Here is a 26,611-nt window from a genome sequence, read left to right on the forward strand (position 1 = left end):
GGCTCGAGCCCCCCCCCCCCCCCCAAGCCCCATGGAGTCGGCGCCTATGGAGAGCATATAGTTAAGTGAACGTGGACTCAACTTTCCACTAGCAGCAAGAAGTAAGTGACCTAAAGATCCATAAGCAGATAAGAATCGCAGTCAAGTTTCTGTAAGTCAAGTGTAACGCGGAATTATTCCGGTACTAAATGGCAACTTCAGTTTTCCATTCAATTCTACCAGGTTTTATACCATGCGCGTGCACTCCGGTACAGCAAGGCCAGCAGTGGTGGCACACAGCATAACTCTTACAAATTAATTCTTTAACTTTGGTTTCTCATTATTTTTTCCGGGTTACCTCAACATAATATAAACATGCAAGCGTCCAAGGTTCATCCTTTTCCGATATGGGGCCATCAACACCCTCTCGCGGCCTGTTTACAAAACATCTGCGTAGTATCACCACCCTGGCAATGCCATCAGAAACCCGAAAAATGCCCCGGCGACCTTCAAGGATCCAATGGGAGGGGACGTTGTGTGGAGACAAAGCTTGTTTTCCAACCCGTAAAGGCTGGAAGAAAGCAGAGAGTGACATCGGTCAGCCTGATGATGTCCTCAGTGTTGCGAACTGCACGATTAAGTGTCCAAGTGTACTGTATACTGTCAGCGATGTAACATATCCACCAAGCTAGTTAAAATTTATATTCATAAATAAACTATAAAGTTTCAAAACACAGGAGAAACACAACAATATGATTGCTGAGATACGGATGATATATTCTATGTGAAGATAAATGTTTCCGAGCGTTCGGTCTATTAAGACAGCTAACATGTCCATTGACACATCTGCCAAGTAGAGTTGGTAAAACTCGCTAGGCGCGGTCACACTTTTTCAAGCGTTTTGCGAGGTGAAAAGTTATGGCTTTTCAGGCGGGTGAATTTCTATTTGTTTGCTTCAAAAACTTTAGTGTTTTCATTGTTTACTATTTATTACGGAAAGAACTACGTGGTGCCAAAGTGGATTTGTGAATCTTGCAATGTGTGAAAATCTTGAAAATTGTTTCAATCATCTACGAGCGTCTGTTGCATTAAATACGTTTGACAACAGACCAACTGAAATTCGAAAAATGAACAACTTCGCCAGGACATTCATCTTTCCCTTAGACGTTATGGAAACAGTATTCATTATAACGTACCATGTAGAAGCAATGAATTCTTGGTTTTCTTAATTTTTCGGGATCTGCTTCTCCAACGGAAAATGTCACCGCACGCCACTGTTTTATACAGGTGTGCTCACGTCTAACAATACACCGGGGGGAAAGGATGGGGGAGACAGTTTAGCTTAAAATACCTTCTTATTATTTTTGAGTTTGAGTTTTCAAGTCAACTTCATGCACTAATCGCGACTGGACCTACAGTTTAAAGTAGAATCCGAACCACTATCTGCCTCCATCGGGTATCGAACCGGGGACCCTTTCCTTACTATTTCCAAATGCATTAATGGGCTCCGAAACTGGGAGATGGAAGTGGCAAAGTTAGATTGAACCCTCTCGCAAAAAGAAATGTTGAGAGTTAGTTTGGTGGCCTAAAATGGCTACTGACGTTGAAAATTTGTCTGCAATTGTGGAACTCTCTGGAAGAGTTTACATCGAATTTACTGCGATATGAAAAACCTGTCGTTGAATATAGTTTAAAAGTTTGTATGGTGTCAATTTACTCCATACTCACTTTTTATCCCAAAGTGCAAATTTCTGGATGGGAGAATGGTTAAGAAGTTAAGTTCAAAGTAAAGTAAGTTTAAAGTAAATTTCATTGAATGTGGCAAATTTCCCGCTAGTGTAAAAATAACGTTGTATAGAAGATGATAGACGTAGACTTTGACGCATCGCCTTAGGGTTAGGCAACACACATAACGCTATGCGGGCTAGAGAGCATTTCAGAATCAGGGAAGTGTCTCGTCTTTTCGCGGGTGGCCGTACTATAAGTTCACATAAAATTTGAATGATACGGACTAATAATCATACTAATATTTGTATTTCATACCCAAATGGGTGTTTTCCCGGGTACTGGCTTTTTCATGCTTGCACTTAATTACAATATAATGATATATATTACACATATATAATTAAAGTTTTCCATCTCAAAGCCTTATGGAGCCCGTTCGAAGCAATGGTTTGAGGTTAAACTTCGAATGGAGGCTGTGGAGACCATGAGGAAGCGAATGGTCATTTTTTTAAAAAAAATTCAAATCTTCACCAATAGGTGGAAATGTGGCGCTGCAATCTAGTGCATAGTAAAAAGATTCGTGCGATCATTAATCACGCTGTCTTACGCTTCCAAAGTGTCATTCACGTTTGCCGTACTGACAAACTACAAATAAAGTCTTGCATGTTCGACTTCTGGTTCTTGTTATTTCATAGTCACAATTCCACCTGTTGATGAAAATTTGAACTTTTTTTTTTAATCAGCTTTCGCTTCCCATGATCTCCATAACCTCGATACCAAGTTTCACCGAAATCCAATGCTTCGAACGGGCTCGAGAGAGCTCCCCTAGGGAAAATTTAATTATGACCATCTGATACTTACATTTATTTTATGTAGATACCATTAATTGCACTTAAAAATATACATGTATATTGTACGTATTTCTGATTTACGATGTCCATGCCCATGCAAGGCATGGGTCTGCGGACAAATAAAGATTATTATTCTTACTTTTACTACTATTATTACTTAGTAAGAAACATTGAGATAAGAATTCTTAAATTACCCCAACTGGCATTGTTTGTCACTGTAGGCAATCGCGTGGATATGTGAGCTTCAGGGCACTGGCACCGTTATTTGACGTGTGTTCCTCACACGGCATGCCTTCCGGGCAGAATGAATAAAGTGAGATCACAATCGCAAAATAAAAGTACACTACAGCTTATTCTGTGGTAATGTACACAATGGTTGATGGATCTGTGTAAACCTTTCGTTTGACAAGGAAAGATAATCACCCGAAAGGCACGTGCGGTTCAGAATGTCTTATGAGAGCAGCGAACAGGACAAGATCAAATGCAACCAATTGAGTACCGATCAAAACGGGCAAGGGGACAGTGTTGCCAGTCGCCGAGACAAAGGAGATACCGAATGAGCAAAAATACAAAGACGTTGGAAGAGAGTAAACGTCGTGTGGCCCAGTAAAAGTATTAACATTCTACTAAATTAGTATTAATGTCAGTTTACAGAGAACTAGAAACAAAATATATATATTTTTCGCTTCGCTCGCAATGCTACCGGTTCTGCAAGAATCACATGAATCACAAAATTGAACGTACACCTACGTCTTCCGTAAAAAACTTCTAAATTAACTAATCTTATTTCATAAAGTTATTCGGAACGTATATAAACGTTTCGGATAATTCTTCCTGTGCAAAATATAAGTTGATTTTTTAAAGACTTGTCAGTATTACGGCAGCTATTCAGCGCTTGAAGTGGAAAATGATAGGTGGGGGGATATTTGGCCGAGCATTTGGGTTAGCTGGGTGAATGCTCCTATGGTTTAACATGGCGAGAATGAGACAGCTTGGGGATGCTTTGCGAAAATTTTGCTAGCTGGGGGATACCATCCCCCGCACCTCCCTCACTTTAAGCACTTAGCTATAATAAAATGCACAAACTACGTAACTCTGCACAACACAATTAAGAATTTAAATTAGAGAGACAAAAGACTGTTGAGGTACAATGATATTTTGCCACTCACGTTGCTTACAAGCAGTGATGTGCGCAGTGATGTGCGTCTACGCGTAAACAACGATAGTCTACATTCTACACGTAGACTATTTTATACACGTAGATTACGTAATCTATGTAAACAACATGGCGAAAGGTGATAATTTAGCAAAGGGCGCCGTGGAAGTAAAAGAAAATTATACTGCGTATCAGTTGCTGATGTGTGAGGAGAACTTTTCATACTCTTTCTTCCAAATTCGAACAATTTCTCGCCTAGGAAGAAACCTAATATAGGAAATATTCTAGTGTTTTATGGGGAAAAGACCACTCTTGCCTCACGACTGCCATCTGTTGTTGTTTTTTGCATACTATTTATCTTCTTCCATAGTTGATAATAGAAGAGAAGAGAAATTTTGTTGTAAATAGGGTTCTTGTCAGTTCGTTAGGAACCAATATAGTTGAAAATGTCACTTGCCCTTCATGAAACGCTTGAAAATTAATTTTAATGCACTTTAGATTGTCTACGTAGTCTATGTAAACTACAACCCAATGTAATCGACGCGTAGATTACGTATAGACAACGCATGTAGACGTAAACTTATAGTCTACTGCACATCGCTGGATGTGCGTCTACGCGTAAACAACGATAGTCTACATTCTACACGTAGACTATTTTATACACGTAGATTACGTAATCTATGTAAACAACATGGCGAAAAGTGATAACTTAGCAAAGGGGGCCGTGGAATTAAAAGAAAATTATACTGCGTATCAGTTGCTGTATGTGTAAGGATAACTTTTCATACTCTTTCTTCCAAATTCGAATAATTTCTCACCTAGGAAGAAACCTAATATAGGAAATATTCTAGTGTTTTATGGGGAAAAGACCACTCTTAGCTCACGACTGCCATCTGTTGTTGTTTTTTGCATACTATTTATCTTCTTCCATAGTTGATAATAGAAGAGACGAGAAATTTTGTTGTAAATAGGGTTCTTTTCATTTCGTTAGGAACCAATATAGTTGAAAATGTCACTTTACTTTCATGAAACCCTTCAAAATTAATTTTTATGCACTTTAGATTGTCTACGTAGTCTATGTAAACTACAACCCAATGTAATCGACGCGTAGATTACGTGTAGACAACGCATGTAGACGTAAACTTATAGTCTACGGCACATCTCTGCTTACAAGCAGTGATGTGCATCTACGCGTAAACAACAATAGTCTACATTCTACACGTAGATTATTTTATACACGTAGATGACGTAATCTATGTAAACAACATGGCGAAAGGTGATGACTTAGCAAAGGACGCCGTTGAATTAAAAGAAAATTATACTGCGTATCTGTTGCTGATGTATAAGAATAAGTTTTCATACTCTTTCTTCCAAATTCGAACAATTTCTCACCTAGGAAGAAACCTAATATAGGAAATATTCTAATGTTTTATGGGAAAAAGACCACTCTCGGCTCACAACTGCCATCTGTTGTTGTTTTTTGCATATTATTTACATTCATCCATAGTTGATAATAGAAGAGACGAGAAATTTTGTTGTAAATAGGGTTCTTTTGATTTCGTTAGGAACCAATATAGTTGAAAATGTCACTTTCCTTTCATGAAACCCTTGAAAATTAATTTTAATGCACTTTAGATTGTCTACGTAGTCTATGTAAACTACAAACCAATGTAATCTACGCGTAGATTACGTGTAGACAACGCATGTAGACGTAAACTTATACTCTACGGCACATCTCTGCTTACAAGGCAAAAGTTTCGGCTTCCCGCCAAAAGAGCACGAGAGGTACTCACATCGTTGAACTAGTGTTGCCCACGGGACGAGACGGGACAGGCTTTTAAAAATTCGAGACGAGACGAGATTGATCATGTGTCCCGAGATAAACGTATATTTTCGAGACGAGACAGCATTTCACAGCATTTCCACGAGACGAGACAGGCCAAAGTCTCGTCTCGTGGGCAACACTACGTTGAACCAGTGTAACAGGAGTGAAATCTGCGTCATTGCTGCGCCTACGGATATATATTTGTTCCTTTGAAGAAGCATCTCAGAGGATACCGGTTTCACTTGAATCATGTTGTCAAGCACGAAACAAGGCTTGGGATCCGCAACAGAACCCCGAGTTCTATGAGACAGGCATCATGAACCTCGTGAAGCGCTGGGTTAATTGCCTGAACCGGAGGGGAGAGTATGTTGAGAAGTAGTGTATGAAGTATCCTTTTGAAAGAGTCCGTTTCTATTCGTCTAATAAATACCTACTGGAATTTGCATGCTTTGTATAGCTTTTTTTCGATCATTCCTCGTATTTTGCAAGGAGTTAGTAGTTTCTCCTCCCCACCAGTGCTCGAAATAAGGAGAGGGATGATATCTCCACAGTTAACCAAATTTTCACAAAGCATTCCCTAGCTGTCTTATTCTCACCACGTTAAACCACAGGAACATCCGTTCAGCTAGCCACAAGGCTCTATCAAATATCCCCCAGCTAAGAATTTTCACTTCAAATAGTCCGCTATTTTCAAAATATTTCCAAAACAAAGATGTATAGCAGTAGAAATAATTATTCGTACTTGGTAAACAATCATGTTGTTGCTAACAATTGCCATTGGAAGTAGAAGCATCACTAACAATGAACACATTGCGCAGTATACGCAGCCACTATGCAGAATGTTCTGGGAAATTCGAGAGTTAAGTGTACCTTCTAATTATTGTTTCAAATTTTTATCGTACAACTCATAGGCAAACAATAGAAATACTTATCAGTTTTCGAAGGAAACAGCAGCCAAGAATCGCTTGCTCTTAAAGATTTCAATGTAGATTCGAAACTGAACGAATCGTTGTTAAGAATTCCCATGAGTGGACGTTTTGTTAATGGCGGAAATATTTCAGTGTGTAATTAGATTGCTTAGTGTGACGTGGACTCGCCCTTAGATGCTATCCACCCGTAAAGAACTTGGCGTGGGAAATACTATCTCATTATCAGCAGAAATCGATACTTCAATTTAGTGTGATGGGCTCGGTTTCGCTTTCAGTGACATGAGGCTGAAGTTGCAAGTCGATAACTTTTCCCAAACTGTTTACCTACACATGTAATTTCTCCGTTTCCACCTTGACAAAATGGCAGCGACTTCCTGGCAAGTAAAGCTGATAAGGATCAATTTGGGTCTGAGTTATCGCGTTTTCGTTATCACTGCAAAAGAACGTGCTGCCTGCTCTACTGAGTAAACATAGCCTTGCATCCGGTTTGCTTGCTTGCGTGATGGTGATTCATTCGCATTATTCCATTGTGTTGGTTTCTTATTGTTCTATCGAATTCCTTTTCATTCCGCAACTGCTAGTTCATGAACGCACTAAGGGCTTATGGGGGAAAACAAAGAGGTGGTTTAAGAAGAGAATTGAAACGATATAGTCCAGGCCTGGGTATGATTGTTCCTTGTGAATATCCCTTCATCGATTTCATCAAAAAATCATTCATCCTGGTCGTCGTGATTAGCCTAAGAGTGGCAGAAAACGAAGCTAAATAACAAAATACAATACAATAAAAACTGCTATTATATATTAAATGATATATAAATTATATATTAAATTATATTATATATTAAATAATGTGATTAATTTCACTTTAGAACCACAGATTGAAGTGATAATCACCAAAGCCACCAAGGGAAACTCAAAGTAGGTTTCACACAAAGTATTTTAAGTTCGCTGGAGGAAAAATAAATTTACCACAATAAAGTATTTCATGCATTGCCAAAAATTTCAGTTAAAATAATATTGTTTTTTTTCCATTGACCGTATTTTCGATTCAGTGTCGACGATTAGTGTGGGCGAGGGGGGACAGTCGCCCCCCACTTTTTGCCGGTTTTGCTTCCGCACTATGCTAAACCTTATCTACCAAGGGAACTGTAATAGTCCCCCCTCCAGTTTTGGAACACAATGGCCAAAAAATGCAAAATAATAATAATGTTTTCTGGTTCTTACTGAAGGTAAATGGACAGGTATCAAGATTAGCATTGTTTTCAAGGGTGAGAACAAAAGATGATTTGTCATCAAATTCCGAGCCCTAATTGTAACTGTTCTAAATCCCATGCATATAAACTTTAAAGTAATTACCATTTGTTTCACGATTTGTGGATCATGTCAATATGCCAGATTCAAGAGAGGTGGGTACATGTTGATTTATTTATTTCATTTTACTTCGCGTTTTGTGCCTCTTGGCTAATTTGCGAAGATGGGGATGAGTGATGAAATGATGAAATTGATGAGTGGACATTCACAAACAACCAAGCCCGAGCGGGATTCGAACCCGAGACCCTTGGCGTCGCAGCGCGATGTGCTAACCACTCGGCCACAGGGTCCGGCCAGTGGGCAGATGGAAAGCTTTTGGTGGAGACGGAAATATTTGCCATACCAAATGGCAAATGTTTCAAATCCCCTGCCAGCTTCTAGAGCTCCCGCCGTAAGAACTGAAAAGAGCGTGTCCAATACTTTTGAAATGAGAAATATGGCAGTTGGAAGGTGGGGACAAAAATTTTTAAAACGTATTAACATTAAGGCAATTTACCAATAAAGTTTATTCTCCCACCCTTCTTTTCGGGGATGCCAATGCATTGTATGTTTTACTTGCCTTTTTCTTAACACTACTCTTCGCCACTGCTCCGTCTCCAAAATCTTAGAACCCCAAAATGAATTTGTAAATATGTCACTGGCTGTTCGACGTTAAAGGGGGACAGTATTCCTTCGGTTTAAACAATAGACTTCCAGCCTATATGTATGTATGTGTGTGTCAGCAGTGGTGGCGATTAGGGGGGCGAGGGGGGCATTTGCCCTCCACTTTTCGCCACTTTAGCACCCGCACTATGTTAAACCTTATATACAAAGGGAAATATACTGTCTTTGCCCCCCCCCCCTCCACAGATTTGAAACCCAATCACCGCCACTGTGTGTGTGTGTGTGTGTATGACAAGTATTAAGTTGGAACCAAGGACGTATTTAGGTGGTCCAGGGGGTCCGGACCCCCCCGAAAGACATATCAAGCACTAAAATTAAGTAATGAAAAATGTATTCGTCTAACCTTTGTTGTATAATTTCCTCTGAACTTATTGAAAGACAAGGATTATATTGGGATCATACGGCTTTAAAGGACAGGAAGGACGTATTTTGCGGTTCCGGACCCCCACCCCACCCAAAAGAATTATTAAGTACGAAAATAAAATGAAAATATACTCGTTTAGTATTTGTGGTATAATTTCCTCTAAACTTACTAGAAGTCAAGGATTATATTGGGATCATACGGCTTTGAAGAACAGGAAGGAAGTATATTGGAGGAGTACCCCCACCCCATCTCCACCCGAAAGACTCATTAAGTACGAAAATTAAATTAAAATATACTCGTTTACCATTTGTTGCTTAATTTCCTCTGAACGCATTGGAAGACAAGGATGATATTGGGATCATACGACTTTGAAGGACAGGAAGGACATATTTAGGAGGAGTCCAGGGGTCCGGAACCCCCGAAAGACTGACCAAGTACTAAAATTAAGTAATGAAAATATTAACATTTGTTGCATAATTTATTATTTTAATTTCTTCTGAACTTCTTAGAATGCAAGGATACTAGGATCATACAGCTAGCTTTGAATGGCATTACAAAGAAGATTTATGTACACTACTACTGAAAATAATATGCATAAAATATTAATCAGAAACTTACTTTTTTTCCAATTACCTGTAATATAATTTTTGTTATTCGATAAATATTCAATGTTGTTGTTATGTAAATTATTCCGATCTTAACTAGCGGTGGCGGCGCCAGGATTATTCATCTAGGGGTGCTGAGGGGGTGCCGAAGGAAATTTAGGGGGTGCGATTCTGAAAATAAGGAAAACCTGAAACACGCATGGAACCTTTCAAAACTGGGGGAGCATGGTGCCAAGGGACAGTTTACTTTCCCTTGGTAGATAAGGTTTAGCATAGTGCGGGAGCAAAAATAGCAAAAAACGGGGGGCAACTGCATCCCTAATCGCCGCCACTGATGAAATGAAAATATATGTGTGAAACATATAACTTTAGATTGACATTAATTTTCCACTCCCCTTGGACGTCCATGATGATGTGTATTAAGTCTTCCACTCCAAGAGAGTGGTCGTACAATGTAAACATTCAGATACACGTTGCAGTCTTATTGAACTATGTAGTGAAATACAAAATAAAATCATCCTGCCCTTTAAAACACAATTTTTGAACCTTTTCAATGTAACCACTGGAGGTACAATATGCATAGTACATTATACCTTCCGTCGCCCACAAGACAAATCGCGAAGAGCACAGCAACTGTGACATTTTTAAAATCCCTTCTGCCGCACTATCCCCAACAACGAACTGTTAACATTTCTTCGTGAACATTGGGCCTCTTCCTAACAGTTTTTGAAAAAGTTTGAACTTAGCCAAAAGTGGAAAGAAATGTGATGTTAGAGAAGATACATACTAAATTAACCATGCGTTCTCATCGTTGCGGTTAAACAAAGTGACGGAAAAGTGACGTAAAAGTAGGTTAAATACAAAAATTTGCAATATATATATTAACTGAAGAAAACTGTCATTTACTGCAGAAAATTTAAAAACTCCTCGTACCTTTTTATACCGTATCACCTCTTATATTGCAGAAATTGGTGTGGAAACCAGAGTGTTCTAAACGTATTATCTTAAAATTTGCGAAGAAAATATTATGACGAAAATAATTGTAATTCCAGAAAAAGCATTCCTAGCATTGCCAGTCAGAAGCAACCTATGTATTCGCAATGAACAAGGCTGTTCACGTGTTCAGACATTGACTGTTACAAGTTTTGCTTTGTCACCCTAATGGGAGAACCCTCTACCGAGTGGCTGAATTATAGTAAATACTGCTATACTGCTAGGGCATAATTCATCTCCAAGAAATGGAGCACAGATTTTTTCACTGGAAGTTACAAGATACTTGTTTTACACAGTAACAAGTGACTTTGCTGTCGCTTCTGCGGCTCATGCTAAGTTGACGGAACGAACAGAAGCCCTGCCTGCACGCATTTCTAAGTGATGACGTCATAGGACCTCGTGTCTGTGGAGAGGACGTTTTCAAATCCGTGACGTAGGAGGTGAATTTGAGCGGTGTTTGAATGCGTGTTTCTCGAGAACCAAGAAAAATTATTATCTGTAAAATGAATGGACTTAAAACGTTTTTCATGTCACATTTCGTCCATTGGCGCTCAATATGACGACATGACATATCTGAATTACATATTAATGTTAGTGTTTTCAGTTGAACTTAGGGGGTGCTGAAGGGGGTGCGGAAGAAAATTAAGGGGCGCGCAAGCACCCCCCCTGCAGATAAGCTACGTAATTAATATGCGCTGTTATATCCTTATACAGTATTTTTACCTAATCGTGAAATAATAATATAATATTAATTTATGTATTGTAATTAGTATTTAATTTGATTTAATTTAATTATTTTAAATTAAACATTATTATTATTATTATTTCCTGAGACACTTGGTTCGGACAACACCCCTGAAACATATTTGTAGATACGTGCCTGGTTGTTGGAATCCATTTTTTTAGTAGCTCATCATTCATTGCCATCTTCATTTAAAAAAAAGTGACGTAAAATAACTAATAGATAACTTTAATAACAGACAAGAAGTTTCATCGCTTGATTAGCACAATATGTTGAAAAATCGACGTAAAATAATCGAAATGGAAAAGAGAAAAAGAAGTGCAATTATTGCCCATGTAGAATCGCTCATTATTGATATTAAGTTACACCATCCCTGTGGTGCCAAGTTTTCAAACAAATGCAGAAAACGAGACACGTGACTGACAGACGCTTTGGAAAGCCGTAACTTGTCATTTGCTGCCGCTCGCACAGAAAGTTAGATGTCATTTACTTGACAAGTACCAGAAGTACGTGTCGGCAAAAGTAAAGGTTAGTATCGTTAATTAATATATAGAAGTTCCATTTGTAACAGTATGGTATAGGAAAAACACATTTCACTCGTTCATTTTGTCATTTCTTACATTCGTACTTACCTATTATACATTGCGAAACATTGTTTAAGGTAGGATTTCGTTTCTTTCACGAAAATAGCTTCAATTTTACATATATCGAGTAATTATTGTTCGTTCCTCTCGCACACGATATGGCGGAGAAATCTTGACTATCGTTGTCGATGAACAGTGGGTTTACATTATTGCAACCATCACCGAAAAATACCTACTTTCGTGTTACTCATTTTGTATTTTTTCCGGGTTCGAAAACCCTACGAACCAATCATAAATACACAAACCATTCATAAATAGCCCCATAAGCCATAATAATAATAATATTTATTTCCATAAACCTGCGATACATAGGCATGAAAAACGTCAAGGATTACATGTGGATTATTGAGAGTTTAGTCTACAAATAGATTAAAATACATGATTGTTAAGAATATGATATATCCTAAAAAGTAACATAAAAATTATCATACACAAAAGGAGATATTACTAAACAGAAGTTCATACATGAGGGCATATATGTTATAACTAGTACAAAATATTGAATATATATATATATAATGAATAAATATGGCGTAATTAAATATGAAAGAAACTAGAGGTATTATTAGTTAATTTCTAGACCACCTGGATTTTCCAAAAATTCAGTTAGACTAGTTTACTATCCTTCAGACACCTATAACTTCTTAGTTTCGTCAATTTTTGACATTTGTACTTACCTATCTGCTTCGCGGAACATTCCGTGAATGGTTTTTGGGGCTATCCATCCCGGAATCGGTGGGAAATTTAAACTAAACAATTATTTTCGTTTGAAATTTTTGAGTCCAAATTTCCCACCTATTCCGGGCTCTGCCCCTGGGGTGATTGACCTACCGCCCCCAACCGCTAACGCGGCCCTGCCTCTGCTCCGCTCCGGCTCCCCAGCTTTCTCTATAGACTCCCTGTTAAAGGCATGTTAGAAATTGGCCGGAGTCACCTGCCTCCAAATGAGCCACAAACTTTTAAATTTGAAGAAATTTGTTCCAGGATTCGGAGAACTTACCTGAATTTCACACAAAACACCTTCCCGATGTTAGACAATACTACAGGAACTTATTACGGTAAGTAGTTTCTTCTGTAGAAATGAAGAAATCTGTCCGAAGGATAGTAAACTAGTACTGTTCTATAACCTAGTTTAAACATAATTCTCAAGGCTCTTTTTTGAAGTCTTAGTATTCTGGAGATTTTAGCATGAGAAGCTCTACGGCATGCTACAATGCCATATTCAATATGATGGTAAATAAGTTCATAAAAGATAGTTTTATTAATTTCAGTTACCTTACTTATAATGTGCTAGCTGTTTTAAAAGATAAATATTTGTGGCTAGTTTACTACATATATTATCAATCTGCTCATCCCATGTTAAACCATTGTCTATGATAACACCCAATAATTTGGTAGAATATTCTATAAATGAAGGTAGTTTGTGGGACATTATTGTTGTTTTTGCTTGGATTAAAGGTCATAAATTTAGTTTTATTATTATTAATAGTTAGTTTATTTAGGTTTAGATATTGAATTATTTGGTTAATTTTTATAAAAGTATTAATTTCAAGATTGGCAATATCCTTGTCATTAATAAAAACTGTGGTATCATCTGCATAAGTAATTACCCTCATACCTTGATATTCTGGGGTGTCATTAATGTATAAGATAAATAGTAATGGTCCTAAAATTGATCCCTGAGGAACACCACTAATAATACGTACTTCTCGTGTTAAAGGTGTAATCAGTGATAAGTCCTCTTATTTTTTATTCCTTTTATGACTTCATTAAGTTCGTTTATTGTTATTTCGGGAATAAGTATATTGTTTGTAACATATTTACATTCATGATGGTTGCGGTAAACGTGGTTTAAAATTACTTACGTGAAATTTAGAAGATTTCGCACTTCCGCTTTGCACAATTTAATGGTTCAACACTTCAAACGCCGTACCCTTTTGTGAATGAAGACAGTGGATCTTCGAAATTAATAGGATTGAACCATTAAATTGTGCAATGCGGAATTGCGAAATCTTCTAAATTTCACGTAAGTAACATATTTACATGTTGGATTTGGAGTTGTCATCATCATTATAAGCATTGTGATTTGTATTTGGCAAATTGGCAAAATATTTGTTGAATGTGTTGCATATTACTTCTGGTTTGGTTATTTCTTCATCATTAATTACAATTTTTATATTTTCCTCATATTTTCTGGTTGCTTTTCGCCGTTTATTTATAATACTCCAAATTGTTTTTTTGTTTATTAGTAGCACTCACAATTTCATTACAAATTTTCTTTGAATTATGTTCCTTAATGGATTTTCTGTATAATTTCCTTAGTTCTTTATATTTATTTTGATACTTGATATCTTTATGGGTTACGAACTTAGTATATTCATCATTCATTTTTTCTTTGAGATGTATTTAGGGTTTATTTTCTTAGTTATTTTGGGGCATGTTAAATTTAAGTAATAACTTAAGTTATTAACGAAATAGTCCCATATTTAATTGGTATCAGTAAGATTGAAGATGTGGTCCCATGTTTCATTGCTCAATAGTACTTTAAGATATTATATATTTTCCATGTTTTTTTGTCTGTAGTCCATTGAAAGTGTTGGCATGTATGTTAGGTGTTTGCCATTTATATGTACAAGTTGAGCAGTATGGTCGGAGATTAGGGTGTGAACAACTTGGACAGTTGCACAGTTTCTGGGAATGTTGGTTACAACATGATCAATTAAAGATTTGGTAATTGTTGTCGGTTCGTTAACTTTTATAATTTGTTTGATTTTAATATTTCTAGGTATGTCTGACTGTTATAGTCCTGTTTCAGAAGATCAATATTCATATCACCTAGTATATTTAGTTCATGCAGGAATTTTTGTTAAATTGTCTAGCATAATTTCAAATTTATGTAAAAACAATTTTGGGTTACTGTTTGGGGATCTGTAGACAACTATTATGTTCACAGTATTGCTTACTAATTTTAACTGCAGACCGTTAACCTCTAGAATATTTTCTATACAATATTTATCCATATCTAATATCCTTTTGTTATTTGGTATGCCATTTTTTGCGAAGATGCCAGTACCTCCACTTTTGTTGTTAGGCCTCGTATACAAGGAAATTAGCAAATATCCAGAAATATTGAATAGGGTATGGTTGTCAGAATTGAGACCATGTTCAGATACTACAAAAATATCTGGTTTACATTCATTTAATAAAATCTGAATTTGGTCTGTTTTATTTGTGATTGTTTGCACATTATTGTGCATGATAGTTACCATATTATTCATTCTGTTAAAATTTGGTGAAGTAGGTTTTTTTTATTCTAGGTACAAAATGGTCCACTGACCTATATCACACCTCAAATTTCTTAAGTGGTCAGGTGGAGTTATGGGTTTTCCTGTGTAGTTTTCCACTTCAACTGAATAGGATTTGTTTTGTTATTAATGTATATCAAATATTCATTCACTACCTCACATATTTTTCTTGATACATTTCTTTGCCTAGCTCATTTAGATGCATTCCATGTCTAGTGAAAGCATTTCTATCTAAGTTACTTATCGTCTAAATTGTGAACATTATGAAACCTTTTGCACAAGAGTTTGATCTTCGTGTTTGTAACTACTATGGATTTAACACACGATTCTGGTATTAAGTCATGCCGAGTCAGTAAATTCACCACAATGACCTTACTACTTTTTAGATTGGGTAGTGTGTTCTCCAGTGCATGTACCAGATCTTCACTTTCATTGCAGGCCACATTATTTGCACCTGCAATTAGCACACAGTTGTTTTCTTTGTCTTCAATTTCTACATTATTTAACACCTCTCGAATTTTAGCAACCGGCTTGACAAGACCACTAACAGAAACTTCTCTAACATTATGTATTACCCTTTCAGCCATCCCTCTTGCATGGCTATTACCATATATAAGTACTTGGGGTGGATTTCCTAGACTTTGATTCGATGAAGCATTTTTAGTTGGCTTTTTTGTCTTGGGTTTCTTTGTTGAGACACTTTTTGGGGATGAGTCATTTGTACATAAGTCTTGTAGTATCTGTTTTTATTCATGAAAGATGGTAACTTGTCATTCGTACTTACATTTTTTGATTTCCTCACCACTTGCGATTATGAGGTTGCATGGTCATTTTTTCGTTCTTCACTCTTCTCGATTATTTCTAGCCTATTTTTCAAGGTTTGGTTTTCAATTTTCAGTTCCTCTATATCGCCTTGCAGTAAGTACACAATGTGAAGAGGGGTTGCACGTTCTTCATCGTCACTATTCACAATTGGATTCTGTCCATTTACGACACACTGCGGGCAGAACCACTCAGAGTTGATATCTATCTCATCTTCATTAAGCAACTTCCCACATTTAAAATGAAGCCATTTGTCACAAGAATCGCATAGAATTCCATTTTTTACTACTTTCTTGCACTTTGTACACTTATCATCACGTTTCACCCGTATTTTAGTTGGAGCTATAAGAGATACATTGTTACCGGTTGGTGCCATGACGATTGATCCATGGACGCGTAGCCCCACAAACCATTCATAAATAGCCCCACGAACCATGCACAGTTAGGTTCTGTTAGGTTAGGCAAACATAGTTTAAATTGTCATGTTCTGGCAAAACAATGGGGAGTTTGCAAACACTGACCGGGGGTTACGTCACAGAACGCATGGAACATTTGGTTCACGTAGTCGAACATAATGGAGACAAGAGCATTTGTGCATCGGAGAGACATTAATATCGAAAAATACATGATTTACTGGCCGAATAAGTTTAACGAAGGGAGAAAACACTTCCACGACCTTTCAAATGTCTACAGAAACTCAGTTCCGTAAGTAGTTTCTCCTGTAAATTTGAAGAAATGTGTTTTCCGTATACCATACTGTTACCATTACATTTTCTCTCGTGTGAAGTATTTAAATCTTAACCAATGTTAGAAGCGCTTGACGCAATTCTATAACAATCCAAGTACATTTATGCTTTACATTGCATTACACTATCAGACATTCTAATATTTTTAATTGAATGACTGTCTTAGTACAGTTTTCAAGACTGCTACATATAAGTTGATAGTGTGTAGCCAGTTGGCGAACAAAGATAATCTTGAATGGTAGATTAACCGTAGCTTACCAGAGGGAAGTGGGGTTGTCAAGCCCACCACCCCCTTTTTTTTCCAACTGAAAATGTTTATTAAAAAATGAAAATAAGTTGGGTATGACTTAAGATGACCACAAGAAAATCGGAGAGGGGTCCGTTCATCTTAAGTCGTTCCTAAATAGGAGTCAAAATGCACATGGTGCGACTACCAGGCACAATCTTTGAATGTGTGTTATTCCAGACACACACACCAGTGACAGTGTGCAATTGGCTGGCATATTATGGTAATTTTTGTAATTTTTATAATTAATAAATAACTGCACCTGCCTAAATAAAAATACATTAATGAAAAATATTTTTTTTTGCATTTTTTAATGAATCGTAAAATGTGTGATACTTGTGCAATAATAGGTTATTATTTTTTATTAATTAGATTTTTGTAATTGTAATTAATAAATAACTGCACATACAGTGATGGACAAAAGTATTCATACAGTGGAACTGAAAGGAAGAAAGGACGAATTGCAGCAGCTAGGAAAACAATAAGGAAGTCAAAACTGTTAATGCTTTACCATGTATGCACCAAACGATATATTGAGAACAAAAATAAATATCAGATGCTGATTGTAGAAAAATAAAATACAAAACATTCTCAATACCCGCTTCTTTGGCTGGACAAAAGTATTCATACACCAACATAAAAGTTCACTTTGAAGAAAAGAAAGAAACAAATACCATGTCGTCATAATTTAGTATGCATTCCTGTGTTATGGAGAACAGCTGTCAGTCTCTTTTGCATAGAATGAACAAGAGGCGTGGTTATTTCAGATGTAATATTGTGCCGCTCATGCAAACTGACCTCTTTCAGTCTATTCTTGTTTGTTATGTCATGTTTTCGGAGTCTGGTTTCCAAATGGCTCCAAAGATGTTCAATGGGGTTACGGTTGGGGGACTGAGGTGGAGTTTTGAGTGTGTGGGGAGTATTATATAACAACCAAAGGCGGACAATCTCAGCTGTATGTTTAGGGTCGTTGTTCTGCTGGAAGTAAAAATCATTCCCAAGACCCAAATGATCGATACTCTGCTGCAAATTGTTCTTCAGAATATCCAAATAGACAAATCTATCCAAAGTTCCCTCAATAAAGACGAGTTCTCCAACACCTGAGGCTGACATACAGCCCCAGACAGTAACGCCACCACCTCCATGTTTAACTGGCCAAGAGATTTCGAGGCTCAAGCTCAGTATTGGGCTTTCTCCACACCAAAAATCTACCATCACTATGGATACTATTAAATATACTCTCGTTCGTAAACAACACTTTATCCCAGAAGTCCAAACTTTTACTCACATACCCCTTTGCAAATGTTAATCTGGCCTTCTTGTTCTTCTTACTGATGTATGGCTTCCTTCTAGGTACCCTAGCTCTGTACCCTGCTCGGTTGAAAATAATTCTAATACTTCTTGAGGACACTTGTTTTCCCAGGTGTTCGTGAACATGTGCCGACACGGCTGACGATGTTAATTTTGGGTTTTTCTTGATCATTCTCAACAGTCCTTGTTTCTCTCTCGAAGTAAGTTTCTGAGGACGCCCAACCCTTTCCCTATTTATCAGCACTTTTGTGTCTTTATATCGTTTGATGACACTTCGCACAGCCGCACGACTTCTCCCAACTATGTCTGCGATTTCAGAATATGATTTCTTATTGTGGTATAATGATATCATAATTCTCCTCTCTTCGATCGTGGTTTCCTTCCGTTTGCGGCCCATTTGACTTCCTGCAGCACGCCAACACCAAACCAACCACTTCCTTACACAGGTGCAAGTGCAGTAAACACTCATCTGGCACTGAATGATGGAAACTGTTGTTTCACGAACTTTTTTGGGGGTTTATAACCTGGCGTATGAATACTTATGACCATCCAGAAAGCAGTTTATCTAAGGATTACCCACATTTCTCATGACAATTTCAATTGTTTGCACACAATTGCTTTGCGTTTCTATTCTTGACATTCCAATGGAGCTATGTGCTACAGACTTGACTTGCCTTTACGGTCTTCTTTGTATAATAACATGTTTCATTCAGACAAAGCCTTTGTATGAATACTTATGTCCATGACTGTATATAATCAACAAATGAAGCAGTGATTCAATGACAAGATTGTTTCATAAATTTTAATGATAAAAAGTGTGGGCTTGTGAGCCCCCTCAGCTAAGTAAGTTTCTCATACGACGTGGGTAAGCTAGGGTTAAAATTGGTTTTGAAGTGTGCCAAATAGCTTGGATACCAAAGAGCCTGTTTAGAGGTAATCTTGCAGAGAAGTATCGGGAACGCTATGACTAGTTTCAAGCCTCCATGATAGCGCAGTGGTAGCATCATCATAGTTGGATCCCACTTTAAATTGTAGATCCAATCCTGATTAGCCGTACTGTGAATAAAGTGGACTTAAAACACCAATTCAAGACTAGTTTTGATACTTCTGAGTGTTTACATTTCATATTGGACTGATACTACCACAGGGAAATTTCTCTGTGATACTACTCTCATATTCAGGAGCATTATCACATTATGAAAAATCTTCAAGCTAGAATTGGACTTATTGAGAAAATAATAATTGTCTACCACAGGTCAGGTCTTGTGTTTTTGGATTTGACAGGTGGTTGATGAAAGACAGTGTTTATCCTCTTGACCTTACACGTTGATGTTTTTTTTCCACATGATTTAAATGTGGAATTATATGATATACAATGCTTTTCACTGCCTGGACACTGAATGCAACATCCACGTTACTGGAACCACTGGCTATGTGATAAACTAAGCTCGTACAATTACATTGACGGTTACAATTGAAATGAGTATGTACCTTGTTACAAGAGAGTACAAATGATGTCCTCCTGCATCCACATGTTTACGGCATCTTTAAGGAAATTTTCACTAACACGTATCAGTCCCTCTTCCGAAATTGCTTCAATTTCTCTCCTGACATTTTCTTTCAATTCTTCCAATGTATGGCTTCAGGTTTAAAAGCTTGGTAGCTCGCCACGCAGACATCATGGTATTTTCTGTTTCTTGTGCAAGGTGCCAGAGCAATTTTTGAGGAGCATGTTCCAATCATGCTCCAATGTCCTCTAATTTCTCCTCACTAAGCACATGCCATTTTACCCTTTGCTTCTTATTAAGAACAGACCCTGTCTCCCTAAATTTGTTCATAAGTATTCGAACACACACACTATGTGAAACTAGAACCTCTGAGATTTCTGCTGCAAAACCACCTTCTAACTTTCCTACAAGAATTTGTAATGATGTAAGAGTTGTGCATACAAATTTGTTGTTTAAAATTGTACGTAGAGGATGGCATTATACACTGTGGTGGATCTAAATGCCAGCAGATGCACTCTTACTTCCCGCCTCGCTAGCTGCCGCTTCATGGCCAACTCGACCGTGAAAAGCACTGTATAAGTAAAGCCCCCACCCCCCTTTCCCTATGCACTTTGCACCATGCCATGAGGCATATGTAGGGAACACAAGGTGTTCTCAAGAGGTAAAATTATTAGACTTTTTTGGGGGGGGGGGAAATATGCTGAAAGATCAATATGACTCAACAATCTGTGTGTGGATCATTATCATTTAGTTTTATTTGTAAATATGTTGCTTGTTAGAAACTAGTTGTGTTGCAATTTGGTAAAGACAATTCTGCATTCACATTGTATAGTACCATCTTTAGTGTTTGACATTTGCTAGTTGGCAAATCTTAGTCTTGTGATTTAATTCTTACTGTGGACCTAGAATAGTTGTCATCCTTCTGTGTGCATGTGGAATCAAGAGTAAGTAGTGCTAATTTGGGAGCGAATTTATGATACCGGACCCCTCCCCGATTTTTGTAATATTTCGCATACTCACTAATTGAGGCCTCCTAATAATGAATTTGATTAACAGTTTCATACATCGGAGACACATTTCTTCAATTTTACACAAGAAACTAGTTACGGAAATGAGTTTCTCCAAGGTTTACAACGTTCATCAAGGTATTTTTTTTCATCGTGGAATATATTTGACAGGGAAATCATGTATTTTTCAAGAGAAATATCTCACCGACGCACAATTGACATTGCTTTCATTTGCTTGCCCTACGACAACCGGTTGCTGCATACGTAACCAAACCTAACATAACATTATCGGAAATTGTTCGTGGGGCTATACCCGTGCATAATGTATAATTTCCACCGGTGACAAACACGATAGTAGGTATTTTTCGGTGAAGAAGGTTGAAACACTGCATACCCACAAAGTGAGTCAAGATGTGCCCACCATACTTTGTGTGTTCCGGAAGCGAAGAAAGGAATAAAAAAAAAGAACTCAGAATGTCAAAAATTGCGTTTGTTTTCGTGTAAAAAGCATAATGCCACCGCAAGACACAATTGGTAAGTACGAACCATGCAAAACACAAAATATGCGATTTGAATGTGTCTCTGATCTATGAAACTGGTACCCGAATTTGAAGTTAAAATTTGGGGGTCACGTGTAGAAATTGGAAAATAAGCGAAATTGAGTGGTCCGTGATCGGAACAGACATGCACGATTGCTCATTATTTACCGGAAGATTTTGTGTTTCCAATACTTAAAGAAACAAAATATACATTCCTGACATTACTAGGTTCCCAAATTTTAAGTATGCTTACCTAACCTTACCGTGAATGGTTCATGGGGTTATCCGTCAATGATTTGTGAGGCTACCCGTGCATGGTTTTACAACCCCAAATTTTAACTATGTTTACCTAACCTAACCTTACCGAGAATGGTCAGTGGGGCTATCCGTGAATGGTTTTGCGCTAATTGTGATAACGAATCTATAAAAAAAATATTATTTTCGTAGCACTTTAATGGCAAACGTTCTGCATTGAAGATGCCATTTTCGTATCCTGTAATTTTACGATTGATGCTTTGCTGCCAAACTTACCTGTAATCAACAACTTTTTTACTTTCTCTTCCCCCATTCGTACACGATCCATGCTCTTCAAGTATGAAATCAACAGTGTGGCAACGCTGTAGAAAGCGTAACTAATTGTGAACGTCAATTGTTCATATCAATAAATATGGTTCCCATACTTGTACAGAAGGTTGTTTCATGTCCATGGTAACAAAGTTAGAACCCACCTCACCTTAAGAAAAACAATGACGCCACTAGCGGTAGTGCTCCACGTGATACCCCTGTCTTGCAGCAATGGCCCTGCAGCGAAGTTTCCATTGGAGGAGACTGCGTTGAAGAACACATTGGTCCAAACGATCATATTCCTCCTGACAAGCTTTCCAAAGACCCTCAATTGTGCAGGGCCGTCTGCTTCCCAAGGATCGTTTCAACAACGGAAACCAACAAAAAATCCATGGAAGAGGCATCGGGGGATTTCACAGGGATGTCAGTAAAGGGGATTGCATGAATGCCCGTTTCACATGCCATCCGATCCATGTATGCCTGCGTGGACTTTGCCGTATGACTGCAAGCCTTGTCCTGGTGGATAACAACACGAGATGTGTCGCTGCCATAGAGAGATGGAATATCATGTCTGTAAAGTGGCTCCAAAATATTCGTCTGGTAATAGGCTGCATTTATTTTAGCCTTTTTTCCACTCTGCGCAGTGGAAGTTTGCCGTTATGGCAGTAACCACCAACAACCATGAAACCGCGTGGACATTCAGCACATTCACATACCCACTCAGATCGACCTCTTGCATCACCTGGACGATAGTAGATGGCCCTTTTTTTTACCACATCCCTACAGATACTGTCATGCTTCATTCAGGGACACCACATACGTCCAGCGGTCCCCTGCCAGATGGCGTTCGTAGAGCTTCCGACTGTTGGTTTTCCTCTCTTGGACATGTGAGGCATGCAACTTATGAACTTGAGGCTTGTGCTTCCGCACAAGTTGTAAATCTTGGGCTATGATGCGATTTACAGTTGCAGGGAAACATTGCACTGCCTGTGCAATCACTCTTTGCGTTGCAGGGTTTTCACATCGCACCAAGGATCTCACTTTCCGCACAACATCGGAGGAACGCTTGGGCTTCCGAATGTCCGAGGCCCGCTTTGACTGGTTCCAGCAGCAGGTACGGTGCAAGCTTTATGGCGATTCAACACTGCATTGATGCCCCTCTTTGACACATGGAATGCTTTCATGTGGCACTGTTTAATTATGTGGCTATAACTATAACCAACGTCGGAAAAGGCACAGATGTACCCCTCCCAAAAGACTGGAATTTTTGGTGCCATATAAACACTCACTCCCACACACGCCATCGCTTTTGCAAGTCAATATACAGTACTTCCGTCCTACTGGCTCTGGCTGCTCTGTGCTGTGCCTACGTGCTGCTCCTTGGTGATCGAAATCGTTACCATCAACGTGAAACAACCTTCTGTATATGGAGAATCATTGCGAGAATAGAGAAGCTTATTTTACAACTTCTACACGTTGATAAACAATTTCTACACCTCACTCCAACATGTTAACCTCAGATAAATCATCGCAACTAATTATTTTGTGAGTATAAGTAGTAGCATAGAAATTACAGAAGGGTCCGGTATTGGAAATTCTTGCCCTATTTTGTACCCAGCAGTTAACACCAACTTGCTATTAACCAAATAAATACCAAAACTTAAATGTGGCTCATTTATCTGTTGTATAGGTATGGACAATTGTGGGTTGTGATGAGTCAGTGGGATTGTTACAACCCAGAAGTGTTCATGGCTGTAATACAAGTGCTTCTAATTTGCTTCAATGTCAGTTTTGTGATTGACATTATTTTTAAAGGCATATTTTGAGACATTTAGTGCATATTTTGGTATTTTGAACTGTATTGTTATTGGTACATTTTGTGCTCTTTTTCGGAGCACACGCCTATACCCAACATATCAGTGTACATTACTGAAAATCTTTAATATATTTCTATCCTAATTTTGTTTAACAAATTTTACCCATTGATTCCATGGGAGAGAGAAGATATCATGGAGTCAATTATGCTGCTTTGAAAAGCTTCATAATATTACATACAGCATGTTTTGATTTATGACAACAGTAAAGTTGTCAATTATATTATAATGTAAAGAAAAATCAAGTGTGTTGCTAAATATGCAAATGTATATAGTATAATAGTATAGCATAATGGCTATAATTGGCTATACTGCTACTGCCATATACTTTATGTGCATGGGGTGCAAAAGGGTATTTCGTTGATAAATGCATCCATTGTTAGGCTAGGCAAGTCAGGTTTAGTGCTCCTAACATTAATAAAATATCCCTAAATACTTTCGTTCTTCTGTTAGTTGAGTTGGGTTTATATTAAATTAAGGGCTCGGGTGTAAAACATGGTGACATTTTGGTCATCTTGGAGTTACAATGTGCATCGTGTAGTCCATCGTAAATGGAGTCTAATCGTACTCTAAGTGTTCATTTAGTCAACAAATGACAGAGCTAGACACGTTGAACGTTATGGTATCTACCAGTTGCTTCATGTAAAGTATGGTAAGTAGCAAAGATGGCGGCGAAACAGCTGTTACTGAATTGCAACATGTCTCAGAAAGTTCGCAAGTATTGAGGCAACAGCAAAAGTGAGAACGAGTTACAAAGTGTATATGATTCCCATAATGACCCGGAATATGTATCACCGACTAAGAATGAAGAGGTTGCCAATAAAAAATACGACTAAAACTGTGCGTGGCCATGTACATTCTATTTCATGTAAAATGTGGTATCTACTGTAGATACCATTGTTTACATGCAGCAGTGATCATAATGTCAGTTTCGAATTAAATTTTACTCTCGTACCTGGATGTGAACTGCGATATAGTAGAGAAGCACATACTTTTCTTCTACTAGTTCTAAATAACTGTAGTCACATAGAAATTAGTTTGATTTTTAATTGGGTATGCACATTTAAGGCTGCTTCAAGATACCATGCCTTACAGCAACATCAAAAATGTATTACACTTAAGGAATATGTAATTTGTTGTGAATCATATACATTATTTGGACAGTGTAATTTGTTTATAAAATATTTTCTGTAATGCCCATTTTAAAAGTTATAATATTTTTATGGTGGACCTAAGAACGTATTTGTAATTTAATTAACTTTCGTATTTATGATATGTGCGACTTTGATGAAAGCAAATTATTTTATTGTTGATATTGCAAATATGTCTTCCTCTTGGTTCAAAATTATAACTATTTTAATCCATATGAGCTAAATATAACTGAAAACTTATAAAAACATAAGCCCTGTGTACATTTGAAATCATTCTTTACAAACAGTCAAGCTAAAGAAAAATACAACAGAAAGTTTCAAGGTCATAATTGTGACTTTATTTATTTGCTTTATTTTACTTCACATCTTGTGTCACTTTTGGCTTATTTACGAAGATTGAGATGAGTGATGATATGATGAAATTGATGAACAAGTACTCAAAAACATCCATGCCCAGGCGGGCATTCGAACCTGGGACCCCTGGCGTCATAGTTCGATTTCCTAACCACTCCGCCGGTATTTTTTATCTTGAAGATAGAGGTTTAAACTAGGGATGGCCTTTTCGAAAAAAATGTTTTGCAATATTCGAAAATTAAATATTTCGATTTTTCGTTTTTGTTCTTTGAAAAAAAAAGTTTTTTTTAAAAAAATAAAGGTTTTTCGATATTTTTTTTCTTACTTCCACTTTTCATTTTCGAAAAATGATTTTTAGATTTTCGAAAGAAAAGAGGCCATCTCTATTTTATGTATAAATTGTTTATTGAATCACAAAAATCTAATATCGCCATTGTATGCAATGGACATTTCCACTCAATTTTTTAAAGCAATTTTAAAAACTACGCCCTAAGAAAATGACCCCTGCAATTTTTCGCGTTTCTCTGCATTCAGTTTAAGGGGAAAACTAGACTTCCAAAGTTGCGAGGCTAGCGTTGTGCTGAAAAACACGCCCCGCCATGTTCATGCGTCTCGTTTGTCGTCTACTTAGAGTATCCAGTTTACTGGGTACCCACAGAGAGCCAACGTGTACAGCAGTTTTGCAAATCAGTGTAGAGTTAAATAATGGAAGAAGGAACGATAATGGAAGGGAAAGCTATGATTTATAATGGCAATTCTTCTATTAAGTATCCCTGCTGCTCACGTGAAAGATAAACGATGGAGTTCCGCTGCGTGCGTGTTTTCACCAAGTCATGAGAAAACTATTGGTTAGTGACCAAATTTTCAAAAATATATTTTAAACTTATATTTATCGAAATTTACCATAAACCATGTAGTGCAAAATAAGAATTTTCACATTCTTCACTTTACTTTTAACGCCTATTTTTACTTTCTTTTCCATAAAGCAATTTCAGTCTGTGTCATTTCTGTTACGCAAATTATGATAAAATATTTTTTTGCAGATGACAAAATACACAGAAGATTACATCAGTTGCGCAATACATTTCAAAGCTAAGTTTATGTGTAAATATGACAAGGAAATAATGTATATAACATACTGAAATATATTTTGAATTTTGTACTGCGAAAAAACTGCCCCATCTCTCTCCCCGAACGCATTAATTAATTGGTTCACAACCTCATCACTATGGATCCTATCGAGACGAGACATGGCAGTCTTGGTTTCGTTCTCGTTGAGAGGTGTAAATATCTGTCTCGTGTTTATTTGTAAATGCCTCGTTGACAGTCTCATCTCTGTTTCGGAGGGCAATTCTCG

The 26,611-nt window shown here is 37.5% G+C and overlaps 1 protein-coding gene across 7 annotated transcripts in view; it reads left to right on the plus strand.

The window, feature by feature from the left end:
• Window positions 1-11,538: 11,538 nt before the first annotated feature.
• LOC145989991 (F-box/LRR-repeat protein 21-like) overlaps window positions 11,539-26,611 on the plus strand; it is a 163,210-nt gene continuing 148,137 nt past the window's right edge. For 5 of the 7 annotated variants that reach the window (XR_014441910.1, XM_083125563.1, XM_083125564.1 and 2 more), the window contains exon 1: window positions 11,557-11,671. The gene's annotated coding sequence lies outside the window, so the exon portion shown is untranslated. Of the gene's footprint in view, window positions 11,672-26,611 lie in introns of all 7 variants that reach the window. The other 2 variants (XR_014441909.1, XM_083125562.1) reach the window with 2 other exon arrangements.

The sequence above is a fragment of the Lepisma saccharinum genome, chromosome 7, assembly GCF_977018435.1.
Source record: "Lepisma saccharinum chromosome 7, izLepSacc3.1, whole genome shotgun sequence".
NCBI classification, from domain to species: Eukaryota; Metazoa; Arthropoda; class Insecta; order Zygentoma; family Lepismatidae; genus Lepisma; species Lepisma saccharinum.